The sequence below is a fragment of the Molothrus aeneus genome, chromosome 16, assembly GCF_037042795.1.
Source record: "Molothrus aeneus isolate 106 chromosome 16, BPBGC_Maene_1.0, whole genome shotgun sequence".
Taxonomy (NCBI): Eukaryota; Metazoa; Chordata; class Aves; order Passeriformes; family Icteridae; genus Molothrus; species Molothrus aeneus.
In genome coordinates this window covers 11,489,691-11,504,141 of record NC_089661.1, presented here as the reverse complement: position 1 = coordinate 11,504,141, position 14,451 = coordinate 11,489,691, and the positions used below count along the sequence as shown (strand labels likewise).

The window sequence follows — 14,451 nt, the reverse complement described above, 5'->3', positions numbered from 1 at the left end:
GGCATTCACGGCACTTCCCAGAGATAAGCCCCAAATCACTCATCACTAGAAACCCCACACTTGGGTGAGGGCAGACACAGCTGGGATGAAAAAAACCCCACCCCTGGACCCTAACTAAACACTTCAGCTGCTGGAGATTACACAATCCTATTTAGTTATACCAGAGAGCATTTTTCACAGAGGAAACATCATCAATCTGGCTCTAGGAAGCCAGTCAAATAGAAAATGTTGGAAGGAAGAAGAAATCCAGCTTGGTTTGGTTCATTTTTAGAGACAAATGTGGTTTAGAAATGGGATTAGCTGGGGTGTGCTGGCACCCCTTCCCACTCAGCAGCACCTCAGCTGGGCTGTGCACTCCTGCAAGCTCCTGGCTGCCCCAAGGAAAATGCCATTAAAGAAAACACAGCTATTTTTAAAGCCAGAAGGACAAATTCTCCTCCCAGTTACACCAGTGACCTCGTGACTCTCCACAAGGTTGGGCAGGCAGAGCTCTGATTTGGGGCTATTTTGAGCATCCTCCAGGCACCCAGCAGGCAGAAAGCACCAAGGAGCAGGATAAGGCCCTTGACTCCAGATAGACCCAACCTGTTAGGACAGTGATAACTTTCACCAACAAAAGAATAAAATAAGAATTCCCTTTTTAAGTAAAAAAACTCTAAACAACATCACCACTTCCTCCACATGCACATGGGCCTGAGCAGGGCTGGTGCCACCCCCACTCATTCATCACACATGCACATGTAGTACAAACTCATTCAGGGCTCTTCTGCTGATGAAATATTTAAATGGTTTATGCTTTGCTATCCTTTTAAAATAAGATGGAATCACCATAAACAGACTTGGGCTGACTTGCTCTCTCTCACCATTTTTTTTCCTTTAATATTCTCCCTGCAGTTTCATCAGGCTGCATCCAGATTGATTCAGGAGCTTCCTGGGCACAATCCATGCTGGCAAAAGGATGGAGCACCCTTGGGTGTTGCAGATACTGCAGTGGGATGAGGAAGCAGCTTGTGCTCTCTAGAGCAAGCACATGGGCCATGGTGTGACTGAGGGGATGTCACACATGGAGAGATGCAGAGCCTGGGCTTTCCAGTCAGCGTGTGACCAGCTGGGATGAACACAACCTGCTTTGCCATCTGACCCAGCCTGCTTGTGCTGCCCTTTCCAGGAGCTGCTGCTCCCACCCCAAGGCAGCAGCCACGTTCTGGCTATGGTGACACCAGCAGGAGCAAAACCCTGGGCAAGCTGGCAGGCAAGAGATGGCCAACATGCAGTACTGCTGCTGGTGTGCTGACATACCACCCAAAACCTTCAAGAGCATCAGGCTTGGAGGAATTTCCCAGCTTGTGTGGTGCAAGGAAGATGTAACCAACACAGAGGCTCTCTCCCTGCTGCCCTGCCCAGCTCCCAAGTGTCCCAGCAGGCTGCACACACACACAGGCTTCAGCAGGAACCCTGATGGACAATAACTGAGCCAAGCAAGCAGCCATTCTGCCCAAATTCACCCCAATGTCCTCACATGGAGGATTCAGTGAATTCAGATCTCACATGGATTCACCCCCATGTGCTCCTTGGAGGGCAGGGCAGCCAGAGCTGCTGCCCCTGGTGAAAGGGGAGAGGGGGTGTTGTCATCTTATTGCAGGGGTTCCATTCTGTTGTCTCTTTACCACAAAAGTTTCAGACCTTCTTGGTGCTTCTCATGGGCAGCTCCTCTGAGCACTGACTCCAGTTTCCTTCTCAAGGCCCCACCCCACTCTTTTATAGCATCTTCTTCTCATTGGTCACAGCTGTGGCCTGGTAAAGTCAGGCCTGTTCCTGATCTTTGATAATTGACCCAGCTGCATCTCCTCAGGGGTCAGATTACTTTCTACACTATCTTTATTTTCTTCTATTCCATCCCCCTACAAGGGGGCACACCCATGGGCAGGGAGGGAAGATCTCTCGCTTCCCTGCAGAAGGCTGGAGATGGAGAAAGCTTACAGCTGTGTCCACATCCATATGCATTAGAGAACAGGCCCTGATCCAGCACACGCTTACGTCAATCTGCCGTCACCAAGATTTAGGAGAACATTTAAAATTAAACAAAAATTTCCTTGCACTGCAAAACTAAGGACAAAGAAAGCGAGGAAGTCTTGTGGGTAGTGCAGAAGCAGGTGTTGGAGGACCTGGTCCCAGCAAGGCTCTGCTACTGACACCCCAGATAACCCTGGGCATGTCCCTCCCCTTCCAGGTTTACCCACGGAATGCAGCAGCCGGCTCTCTGGATATCATTCTGATGAGATAAGGGGCTCTCAGATGGTCACAGACAACCTGACCAGCACAGGAGCTCATTTCCCATCTGGTCCCCATGCCTGGCTCTCTACGAGCTGTGTGCAGGACAGGTCACCTGTAACTCAGCCCCTCCCAGGACCCCACAGGCCCTGGCTGTGAGGAGCTGCTGAGCTAAACCACAGAAGCAAGTCAGCATCTGCAACAGCACTTCAGATTTCACCTGCTGAAAATAAAGACAACAGCTTTTCAAAATAAGCAGGGAGAAAAAGCAAGATCAATAAGTGACACACACTTAATTCCCAAGCCAGCCTCATTAAAATGAAGTGTGTTATTCTGTTTACCCCCACAAATTAGAGTTCCAGTGCAAAAGAGAGTGTGCTGTCCTAAGGGCTATACAAGCTCATGCTGTTTTATGGCTGTTTTGTTAAGACTGGGACTAAAATGGACCAAAAAATCATAATATGAACCATCCATTCTTTATTGACAGAGAGTGGGAAAAGCCATGCAGAAAGTTTGGGGCTTTTTCTTAAAGCCAATGTGGTATTAGAGAACCTACAAGCTAGTCCACAACTGGAAAGGATTTTAATGTAGAAGAGGACTTTTCTGCAAAACAGTTGGAGAATCATAGACTCATTTACATTGGAAAATATCTCCAAGATCACCAAGTCCATCAGTGAATCTCAAGATTAACCCACAGTAAACAATGAGACAAACTTCTCTGAACTTGGATAGGGCCCTTAGGTTCACTTTGCTTGTAAGCATTATGGCTGGACTTTGTCTTTTAGGCTATTTTCCAACCTAAATGAATATATGGTTTCTAATGAAGCTTTAAGAATCTCATCCCACAGACTTATTTCTCCTTTTTTTCTTTATACATGAAGCAGTTACACAAACTCCACAGCCCGATTTCTGCTCCTTTGTGAACTGGGACAGAAGGTGAAACGTGCTGATTTATTGAAGTTTTCCCCTTGCTCCTCTGTGCTAGATGTTCTCCAGAAGCAGTTGCATTATTCCTGAGCCCAGGCTTCGGCATTTCCATGGGCAATGTAAAAAAGGAGCCAGGACAGGCGAGCAGCACCAGAGGGGCCCAGCGAGGTGTGAATCCCCATCCCCGCTGTGTGCACTCCTCATTTCCAGCCCCACCTGCCTGCTCAGCAGAGCTGGGCAGGGGCAGAGCTGCTCTCCATTCCCCCCTCAGTGCCCTGCTCTGCTGCACAGCTGGCAAAGCACGGCCTGGGTCAGGTCCCTGCAGCCCCTAGGGACAGAGGCTCCAACCCAGGCAGCACAGAAGTTCAATGGTGCCAGAAAACACAAGAGACTGGCTTGAACACCCAGATTTTAAACACAAAGAGATTTCCAGCAGCTCTCCATCCCCCTTGGGCTGCACACCAGACTTTGCAATTCATTGTTCAGCACCACCTTCCCCAGGAGAAGGCTGGAAGTGACATTGCTGCAGTGGCTCCCTCACCCCCAGGAGTCAATCCACCAGCAGTGCATCCCTCATCCCACTGCTCCTGATGGAAGCTGTGTCTGGCACACTCCCATCCCTCATCCCACTGCTCCTGATGGAAGCTGTGTCTGGCACACTCCTGATGTCTGCCCACATCAGCCTTTGTACCTGCTTCACCCTGAGCAGGTGAGACCACCACGAGGGTTACAGGGTTTGCTTTCCAGCCCCATCCTTTGGCAGGAGTAAAGCACAAACAGGTGTTTTTACACTGCAAATCAGATGTTTAATACCTTTTTTTAATCACTGCCTTTTTTGCATTACTTTAACAAATCTACCCTTCTTTTGGGGGGCAGTGAGAGCTCAGAAAGGTGAGTGGGAAGTGCTCCTACAGTGCTGCTCCACACACTCCTGCTTTTACTCCAGGCCAGGCACAAATTTCTCAGCACAATGATGAAAAGAAACTACTTCAACTTCTCAAGTGTCCCAGGCCTTTTTCTGGTAACCAGACTGAACAATTGTTTATCCTGGAGAGGGAAGGGTTAATTAATAAAGTCCCTGGGCCACACAACGACCATCTCCTCCTTGGTGAACCAGCAGCATTAAAGGAACCAGCACTGAGCTGAAGTTAAGACATTTATCCTTTGACAATTCTCCATTGCAACAACTTTATTTTGACGATACGGGATGATTAATGCTTACAGCCACTGTCATTTCCTTTGATAGATTTTTGGGGCTGTGGAGTGACATTTGCTCAATGCTCCATTCCTGAAAAGCTGCACTCGTTGTAGCATGGAGGAGGGGGATGCTCCATGCATCAGCCATCAGTTACCTGCCTCTGCCAGCTGCAGGTGGCCAGGAGAGATTCTGTGAGGAACTGGGGGGTGCTTACAGAAAGCTTTGACTGGTAAAGGCTGTGGAGCAAGAGGAGAGTGTGTCAACAGCCAATGCTGTAAGAAATTGTGAGTTTGTCTTTCTCAATAGAAAGAAAGGGGACAGTTGGTTGCAAACACCACAGCCAAGAGCTGCAGTAGACTTTGCTGTTTTGCCACAAACTGGAAGAGCAGATCCTGAGAGAGACTGTCCGGGGCTGAGTGGCAGCCACAGCAAGCTCTCACAACTGCTCTTGAAGGCAAAACACATCCAAAAGCTCAGACTGATCAATCAGTAAAACAAGACAGACAAATGTCTCAACTCTAGCCTTCACTAACAGCAAAAAAATCCAACCTAACTTGGAAACCTTAATCTTAACCTGTGCACCTCTGAGCTCCCCCCACCTGTAACATGAGAACAAGAATCATCTCCCTCACCCGGCTGCTGCAAGGTTCTCCTAATCAATCAGCTCATTAATTCATGCAAAGCATGAGACAGGCAGCAGATGGATGGCTTTACACAATAGTGTTTTCTACAGTGAAATATTTCTACTTAATTCCTCACCAGCAGCTGCCTGCCCACTCTCATCACACCAGCACGGAGTGGTCCAGGCTCACACAAGGACACTCGTGAGGTCCAGAGCAGCAGAATCTCCTCTGGATCCAAACAGCCCCCTGGTGCCACATGGAATTCCCTGGCTGGAGACACCCTTTCCACAAGGGCTTCTTCACAGACTTGATTTTGCTCATATTTAAAATCTGTCTCAGGAGCGTAATGATTTTAAATTCACTGCGCGCCGCAGTCAATCAATGGAGCGGCGGCTGCCGGTGCCTGGCGAGCAGGCGGTGATGAATGGGGCTTTGGAGGCTGCTCCGCTCGCCTCCGAGCCACAGCAGAGCGTGGGCAGAGGGTGGGGAACAGAAGCAAAGCAAGGAACAAAAATCAAAAGGAAGAAATGGGGTGGCAGGTAGAAAAGCCCAAAGCGCTCGCTGCGAAGTTGGACCAGTGTTGGTCTGGAAGGCGTCGCTTGGAGGGAGCAGTCTTGGCTTGCCTTGGTCTCCTGATCAGTTACCATCCTACAACTCGAATAAACCAGGTAACACATTTGTTTTAAGCAAGTGTTGACCCAAGCCTGGCTTGTGGCGAGGACCAGAGCCCTGGCACCAGCACCCAGCTGCCCGTGTGCCACTGACCCAGCTCTGCTTTCCAGGAGCTGCCCAAGAGCAAACGCCCGAGAGCAGCTCTCAGGAGCACATCTTCCCTGCAGACAGAGCAGCGAGGGGCACAGCAGCAAAGGTGCTGTCCCTCAACCTTTCCCATGCAGAAGCAGGCAGACAAGCCCCACAGGGTGGCAGACAGCTCCCTGTCCCCCCATCCCTGTGCAGTGCCAGGGAGGAGCAGCCCTTGTGTGTCACACTCACCCCAGAGGGACAGGGAGCACCCATCCCTGCAAGTACCATGTGTTTCCAGAGAGGGGAAAAAAATCAAATAATCCCATTTGGGGGAGTCCAAAGGGCCTAATCCTGCCCCAGCATGCTGCAGATCGCCCTGCTCTATGGAGAACAGATGCTGCTCAGCATTCAAAAGGAGCTGCTTCAGATCTGGGCTCTTTTTCTCCCTCTTACTCCTATTACGGGGTCAGGTCAGTGCTGTGCTGCCTGTCAGTGTAAAAAAAAAAATATATTTTAAAAAATCATAATAGAGAAAACTGGTATTCCCAAAGAAGCTGCAGCTTGTGGCATGAGCATCACAGCTGAGTGTTACAAGTCTCACAAACCAGAGAGGGGAAAGAGTCGAAAATGAAACTCACCACACCAGCAAAGTAAAAATATGACGCAGTAAATTAATGATGTTGCTCCAGTTTGAGAAAACACTAATTAAGAATGTGTAATTGAATTAATGCATTATTTAGAAACCCCAGCAAATCCTGAGTGGGAATATAAATACATTATAGGGTTCCTTTGACATTAAGTCTCTCTCATACCTCACTACCCACAATTTATTTTAATGTCACGAGAATCTCCAGATTTATTTATGTCCTTGCCATTGACCACTGCTTTACATTTACCCCACATATCAATATCCTCTCTCCTCAATTCCACACACTCAAGTGCTCCATATGGGGTGGTGATCACCATTTGATAAGTCATAAGTAAGTGCAATTAATTAGCTCAGCTCATCAACCACTTCCCCTCCCAATGCCCTGCAGCCACAGATCTGGGTCTAATTTGTTTAGAGCCTGGAAAAACATCAAATACCTCATTAGAAAATAAATCCATCTCCTAGAAATACATTTTTTCTACAGCTTCAAGTGTCAGTTTGCTCCATGTTACACTGGGAAAGGCCCTGCACATGTAGGATCTAAACCCAGCCCAGAATAGATTCAAGAAACCAACATCATCACATCGTGAAAACAGAAGAAAACAGTATCTCAGGGAAAAGGGAGGGGGAAAGTCAGCCCCTCAAACGTATCACAGCATCTGTGAAATGTCCTGAGATCATGCATTTGCAGCTCGAATGGTTTAGGAGTACTTTGGGTATTTAGCAAGAGGCTTTACAAACATTATTATCCCCTCATTTTGAGCCCTTCAGAGCAAGGGTTAGAGCTCTTATTACCATTTATAGGAAGAGATACAAATACACCAAAAAGAAAGAAATAAATCCAGTTAAATTGTTTAAAAATGTTAAAGACTCTTTTAAGGAGAACAGCAAGAAAAAATAATGCAGGCAAATCCAAGTTCACAGACATACATATGGCTCTGGGAAAGGGAAAAAAGAAGCAGCACTAAAGTGCCTTGTGTTAGGTATGAGCATACACTGTAGCAAAATATGTATGCTGTTTATAAAACATATTGGAAGACTTTTCCCTAAAAGATGCCACGGAGAGTATAAAATTTTATGATCTCTGCCTGTCCATTTTACAAAGATATACACAAACAAGTAGCCAAATCTGCCTGCAGTTTAACTCCATTAAATCCAATGAATGAGTTTGGCCCACGAAAACTCTGCACTTCCTGTAATAAAGTTAAAAGCTGATAGCAGCTGATACAGTAAAACACATATATTTCCATACACTTATTCCTGCAGATTTAAAAATACAAATGAGTTCAGAGATTGCCCTTGTCCAGCTCATAAAGAAATGCTGGAATAGGAAAGGAAAAAAAAACCCAGATCTTGGAGATTTTCCCACTGACTCCCTCTAAGCACAAAGGAGAGAGGGGTAGGGGAAGCCAGCAGAGTTGTGGTCATTTGGCTTTTCTGGGAGCCCTGAACACACATGGGGTGTGTGCTAGAACAATCCCCTGATGGTTTGGTCCCCAAGAGGGGCAGGACCCACCCAGCAGGAGCAGAGGTCACAGCCCTGGGACCCCATTTCTCCCTCATCAGTCTCCAGAGAGGAGGACAAGGAGCTCTCAGGGCACAGATGTGGGATGCTCTGCTCCCTGAGGGAGCTGTCCACACTTCCATCAGCTGAGGGCTTTCCTCATGAGCACTGGTTCTACAGCCACTGGGCCATCTTTAACTGTGCCTTTAACCTCACATTGCACGGGGGACCAGACCAGGCAGTGCAGAGGCCAAGTCCAAACAAGAGATTTCAGCCTGTCCTGATTGATGGGTGTTTTGGGTTTGGTTACTGAGGTGGTTTTCTAAACATGCAGCTTTCTCACAGGCTCCTGCCATAACCACACCAACTCCCATCTCCACCTCCCCAGCCTCCTTACCCAGGCTCCTAAACCCCCTGCACCCTCAGTGCCACCTCCCCCAGACCCTCCTGCCCCAGCTCCTCATGGTGCATGGAGGCTCCAGGTCCTCCTCACCTGGAGCTAACTCTCACAGCTCCTTTCTTTGATATTTATTATCCTTTGCTCCTATTACAGAGATGTCTCAGGGACTGAGATCACCCTCATGCTGGGTGCATTCACTCCCCACTCCAGCAGCCAAATAACACCACACAACTCATTTCATGCTCTTTGTCCTCTTTTTCCCCACTGAGCCCCTGGCACCGGTCTGCACCCTGGACCAAGGCTCAGGGTCTCCAGTCCCTTCACCCCAAGGTCCTCACAGACCTACTGCTTTCACAGCTCTGCCTCCCTCCTCACCCACAGTTTGGGCAGTGTATAACTCCATAGCTGTCCCATCCAGCTCCACACAGCTCCTCTCCTCCTCATCAGCCTCCTCTGGGCCCAGGTTACTGCTGGCCATCACATCTCCATCTCCTCACACCCAGATACCCCACCCCAAGGCTGTCCTGACATCGGGCTCACTCCAACCCACTCCAAGCCCTGAGTTTGCAGCACCAAGAAAATCCAGCAGCTGCACAAAATCATGCCAAACACTTCTCGAGGCTGTGCTCCTTGCTCATACCCCCTTCACAGCCTCCACAGCAGCTCCCATCTCCTCAGCCCTGCACTCACAGCCTTGTTGGTGACTCCACAGCTGCCTCCCGACTGCCCGGACAGCACAGCTTACCTGCAGCAAGCCCCCAGCCCCACATCCTCTCCTCCTGAGGCTCCTCACCACCCAGAACAGCTCCTTCACAAGTGCCTCTGCTCCACCAGACTTCCCAGTGCCCTTTGCTGAAAAACCACATAATCCCAGGCTTTTGCTTCACCTGGAGCTAACAGCAATTCACAGCAAGTGCTGGCAGCTGGCATGCTGCAGGTGATGCTGTGATGCTGGGGCTTTTTCAGCATGAAATCCTGGTCCTGGAGCAGCCAGCAGGGATGAGCACCCCAACCAGCACAGCTGGGATGCTCCTGGGTGCTGCTTTCTGCGTCCCTCTGGAATGCAGGGCTTCACTGACACAATCCACTCACTTATCCTCAGCACATACATGGAGGAATAAGTATTGGAAAAAACTCCCCACGGATGAGGCTGAGACTGGACAAACAGATGGGACAGCTCTGGGCTCTCCAGGGCACAGACCTTGTGTCCTGTCCCCATCACAGTTCCTCCAACCTCAGCATTACACCCAGAGCTCAACTCCTAAACCTCAGAAGCACTGACCACGTCCTTCTGTTTGCATGCATTGTGCACTCCTGTGTTTGCCACAGACAGGAGAACTGGAATGCACAGTCCACAGCTCACAGACCTTGCACCTAGAACAAGCCAAAAGCCTGACCTTTCACAGTTAAGCATCCTGGTGAGAGGTTAGATCTTGTGTTTTCTGATCATCAAACAGGGAAGCATTAGCCAGACAGGGAGAACAAGCTCTTATCTAGACCTGATTTCTCTCCCCTCCAGGGGATCCTGTAGGATATTTCAGTTCTCTCTTGCTCGCTGTATGATTCTTCCCTCCCCCAGTAGCTTGAAAGCAGCCAAATTCACAATCTAATCTGGCCAGGAGTCAAAGGGGAGAAAAATCAAGCCCTAATGCAGTGACTTTGAATGGGGAACCGAAGCCAATCAGAAAGGCATTATTGATCCCTGCTCGGAGCACCTCGGTCAGGGAGGGGGAAGCTGCGGGCAGCCGCAGAGCAGAGCTGCCCACCGCAGCCAGCCAGGGCTGCCCTGCCAGGCCTGCAGCGCTCCCGGCACGGTTCCCAGCGCCTGCCTGGGCTGGGAGCCGGCACGACGAGAGCACCCAGCAGCCCCGAGCCGCCCCTGGCGAGCACCGGCCCCTGGCGAGCATCTCCGGCCCCGGGCGAGCATCTCCGGCCCCGGGCGAGCACCAGCCCATGTGTGTGCGGGAGCGTGCCCCGTGTGCTGCCTGCAGCGCTGTGTTTGTGTGCAAACACTTCCAGAGTGCATCGCCCTGGCGTGGGCCCGTCTGCGGGAGCCAGGCAGCTCCCCGGGACGGGCATTCCAGCGGCGTTAGTGCGGGGCGGCTCTGCGAGAGAGCCGAGGGCAGGGCAGGGCAGGCAGGGCACGGTGTCTGTGTGTGTAGGGCTACCTGTGCCGCACAGTCCCTGCAGCGAGCAGGGACAGGCAGCGGGTGGCTCAGCGCGGACAGCGGGGCAGGAGCGAGCGAGGATGGCGAGCAGCCGGGCAAGGCTGAGCTCGGCTCTGGGCATCCCTGGGTCCGATCCTCCGATCCCGATGATCCGGCCCGCGGCAGCGCTGGCTACGGGCTCCTCTGCCTTATGTAACCGTGGCAGGGACGGAGCGCCGAAGGGGGATGGAGACCGGGGGGAGAGGAGCTCCCCGCTGAGCCCCGAAAGCAAAGGGGCCGCGGCAGAAGCTGGATATCCCCGGCAAGGTAACTCTAGACGCCCGGCCGAGTGGCGCTGCCGCCGGGCAGGCTGGCCCGGCTCGGGGCTGCCCCGGTACGGAGCCGGTCCAGCCGCCGGGGCCGGTGCCCTGCCCGGAACCCTCCACAGCCGGCGGGCTCGGGGCGGCGGTACCGGGGGAGGAAAGGAGTCCCAGGAAGTTTAAGGACTCCACATTTTGCAAGGAGTCAGGAGGAAAACATGCTTCCTAAAAAAAAAAAATAATACCCAAACCCATGCAGGGTCCCGGCAGCTCCTGTCCCCCCTTTGGCTGTGCCCCCTAATCTGCCATCCCGGGCACCGCGGGGCCGTGCTGCACCGGCACCCCCTTACCTGCCGGCGTCACGTCTGCTGCTGCCTGCCCTGCTCCGGCTCTTCCTCCTCCTCTCCTTCCTCCTCCTCTCTCCCTCTCCCTGCTGCTTGGGGCTCTTTATGGAGATTCATTCATTCATGCCTTCCCATCGGTCCCTCAGCCTTTCCCTGCCTCCCGGAGGCAGACCGTGTGACGCCTCGCCCCTTTCCAGCCACTTTCTGTTGTCACAGAGCGGCGCTGCCCCAGCCCGGAGCGGCGGCCGGGCTGGGACACGCGTGGGCAGCACCGGGCCGGGGGAGCGTCCCCCAGCGCGGGCTGAGGGGCGTGGGCGGGCGTGGGCACGGCACCGACCCGCCCTGCTGGGTACAGACTGTCTCTGGCGCCCGTAGCAGGTCGGCCCCAGGGCTTTCCGCCCTACCCATCCCCACGCCGAGCCGCTGCCCATCGCCGCTGGCTCACACCGAGCAGCGGCTCTGCGGAGAGGGCCCGCACCCCCGGCTGCTCCCCGGGCAACCCTCGCCCTTTCTTTCGCTCTCTGCTCTCCCCTCCATCCTATTCCAGCTCGTCTTTCCTCTGCCGCTGCCTCCGCAGCCGCGCCGGGACCGCATCCCGCTCCCCGAGCGCTGCCCCATCCCCGCCGCTGGCCGGAGCGCTGTCTCCAGCTCGGAGCGGGGCGGCGGAGCCCGGTGTGCGGGGCCAGGGCTCACCGGGCCCCCGCCAGCCCCGTGTCCTTCCCACCCCACCCTGCGGAGGCCGCCCCGACCCCGGGGGCTCGCTCCTCCAGCTCATGGGGCAAACTTCATCCCTGCTCCAGCCTGGTGCCCCCGCTGCCCAGCGCTGCACTTCGGGGGGCTGGGGAAACACTCCCGGTCCCTACCGACAGCACCCCCGCTGCCATGGCAAACCCGGAGGGTCTGGAGGAGTGTGAGCCCTGCTTGGTGTCAGGCAGCACGACGGGAGGTGCTGACGGGGGATTTTAGGTGCTAAATTCGAGCGGATTGCCTCGTCCCTGCGAAAGCAGAGGGTTATTCTTTCCAGGCAGGCAGGGCGGAAAAAACATGCTTTTTAATGACATCGTCGGGAATGTGAAGAGCCGCTCTCGGGTTTTGGCGCTGCCACAGCATTGGAGCGATAAACCCTTAACTTGGGGTGAAACCCCTTAAAAACCTTCCCAGGAGCGCCCCGCCCGCTCCCGTTGAGCCGCGCCGCTCCTGCCGCCGGTGCCACCCCCTTTGCATCGGTGCCATCAATTTCTATTAACGATCGCTTTATTCAACGCTGCAAACTTCTAAATATTTAATCCAGCGCGAACCGGCGGCGGAACGCGCGAAGCTGACGGGAGGAGGCGAGTCCCCGGCCGGGGAGGCGGGAGCGGCGGCTCTGCCCCGGGGGAGCCCGGTGATGCCAGTCCCCCCCGTCCCCTCCCTCCGCGGGGCTTTCCCGGGGCTGCAAATCACAGCCTGGACGTGGGCAGCACCGCAGGTCCCCCGGGCTGCCCGAGCCGGAAAGGCAGGGATGAGCGGAGGTGCGGAGGATTCTGTCCAGGGACAGCTGGAGGAGGAAAGAACTGCGGGGGCGGACACCCGGGCATGTCCCCGGCACCGGAGGGTCCCGCCGCGCACGGGACGAGCAGCCACGCTCCACATGGAGCGGGATGAGAACTGGGGACCGCCGGGGGTTCGGGCTGTTGGAGGGATCCTGCCCAAGGAGCGGAGGCTTCCCGCATCTCCCGGGCATCCCCGGGTTCCACGCACTGCCCCGAGGACCCCCAGACCCGGCCGAGCCTCGTTAAAACGCAACCAAAAAATTCTTTGGCAACTTCGCTGCGCCGACGGGCGAGTGCCCGGTCCGACGGGCGAGTGCCCCGGTCCGACGGGCGAGTGCCCCGGTCCGACGGGCGAGTTTGCCGGTGCTTCGTGCTCTGCTTGTGTTCAGAAACCGAGACGGAACTTTACGGCAACATCTGTCATTATAATTAAAACTGCAACACACCCTCCGGGAAGGAACGCGTTCCCGCGTCGTCGTGTGTCCGTACCACCCCCCCATACACACACACACCTCCACCGCCACCCTTTTCTAAAATAAAAACAACAACCAACCAAGCGAAAGCGGCTCAAACTCTCAGGCGGGCACCTGCCCCCCGCCTCCCCCGAGCCATCAGCCACGGCAGTCGCACCCGGCGAGGTCCCGGGGACCGTCCCCCTCTCCGGAGCACGGACACCCCCCCCTCGCCCTCCTCCACTAATTTTCTTTAATTAAAGCTCAATGTGCGGCGCGTTTGGCGAGGACAGAAATAGCCGCCGAAGGAGCGCGTGTGGGGGGAGGCAGGTCCCAACTGCCGGCGTGGGAATGCAGAAGGGATTGGGGGGGCGGGGGGAGCAGAGCCGGAGAGCGGCTCCGCACAGCTCCCACCCCAAGGTTCGCAGCCTCCAGGGTTATTTGGGGTGAGGGGACGGTCTCCCCTGTCCGAGCGGTCCGTGCGGCGCTGTGACGACCCGGGCGGAAGACCCCTGCCCCCGAGGCGATGCTACTGCCCGCGGCACCGGCTCTTGCTCCGGAGCTTCCCGCAGGCAACAGTTGCAGGGGCTGCCCCGGAGGATGCTCCGGCTCGGGCGCACCCCGCCGGCGGAGGGAGACCCCGAAATGGGAATCCCCCCTGGGCGGGGGAGGGAACACGGCCCGAGCGGCCGGAGGGGTTCCCGGCTCCGTGGCCGCGGAGCCGCTCCGCTCCCGATCTCCCGCTCGCCCTGGGGATAAGCACAGCGGGAGCAGCCCCGGCCGAGCCGGGGGACTCCCCGCCCGCGGAGGGGAGGGCGCCCCGCTCCCCCCGCCGCCGGCCCCGCGCTCCCCTCCCTCCGGAGCCCCAGCCTGGGCTGCAGCCGCTAAAAGTTTGGCGACACGGAACGGCCACCGGGGGCTGCGCGGGGCTCCGGGCAGAGCGGGGCGCCGCGGCGGGGCGACAGCGGGCGCGGGGCCGGAGCGGAGCGGAGCGGGGGGCTCCGCTCGGGGCCGGGGGCGGCGCGGGGGGCCCGGGCGGGCTGCGGCGGGGGATGCGGGCGCATTTACCTGCTCCGGAGGCGGCTCCCGGCGCTCGGCGGCGCGCCCAGCCCCGAAGCGCGGTGATGGGCGGCGGACGCACCCGCGGCTGCGGCTCCCCGCGCCCTTCCAAGCGGGCGGGCCGGGGGCAGGAGGCGGGCAGGGAAACGCAGCCGGAGCCGAGCAAATCCCAGCGCTGGAGCCCGGCCTCCGAGAAGAGAAGGGCTGCAGCTCCTCACTGCGTCAGGCGAAGAGCCCTGCCCGTGCAGGCGGCGCCGGGCAGCGCTGCCAGGCCCGGGGGG

The 14,451-nt window shown here is 55.4% G+C and overlaps 1 protein-coding gene across 2 annotated transcripts in view; it reads right to left on the bottom strand.

Moving 5' to 3' along the window:
- The window catches only part of ELFN1 (extracellular leucine rich repeat and fibronectin type III domain containing 1), a 105,459-nt gene extending 91,172 nt beyond the window's left edge, over positions 1-14,287 (bottom strand). The window contains exon 1 of one of the 2 annotated variants that reach the window (XM_066560991.1): positions 14,180-14,287. The gene's annotated coding sequence lies outside the window, so the exon portion shown is untranslated. Of the gene's footprint in view, positions 1-11,133; positions 11,359-14,179 lie in introns of those variants that run through there. The other variant, XM_066560990.1, reaches the window with a different exon arrangement.
- Positions 14,288-14,451: the final 164 nt, after the last annotated feature.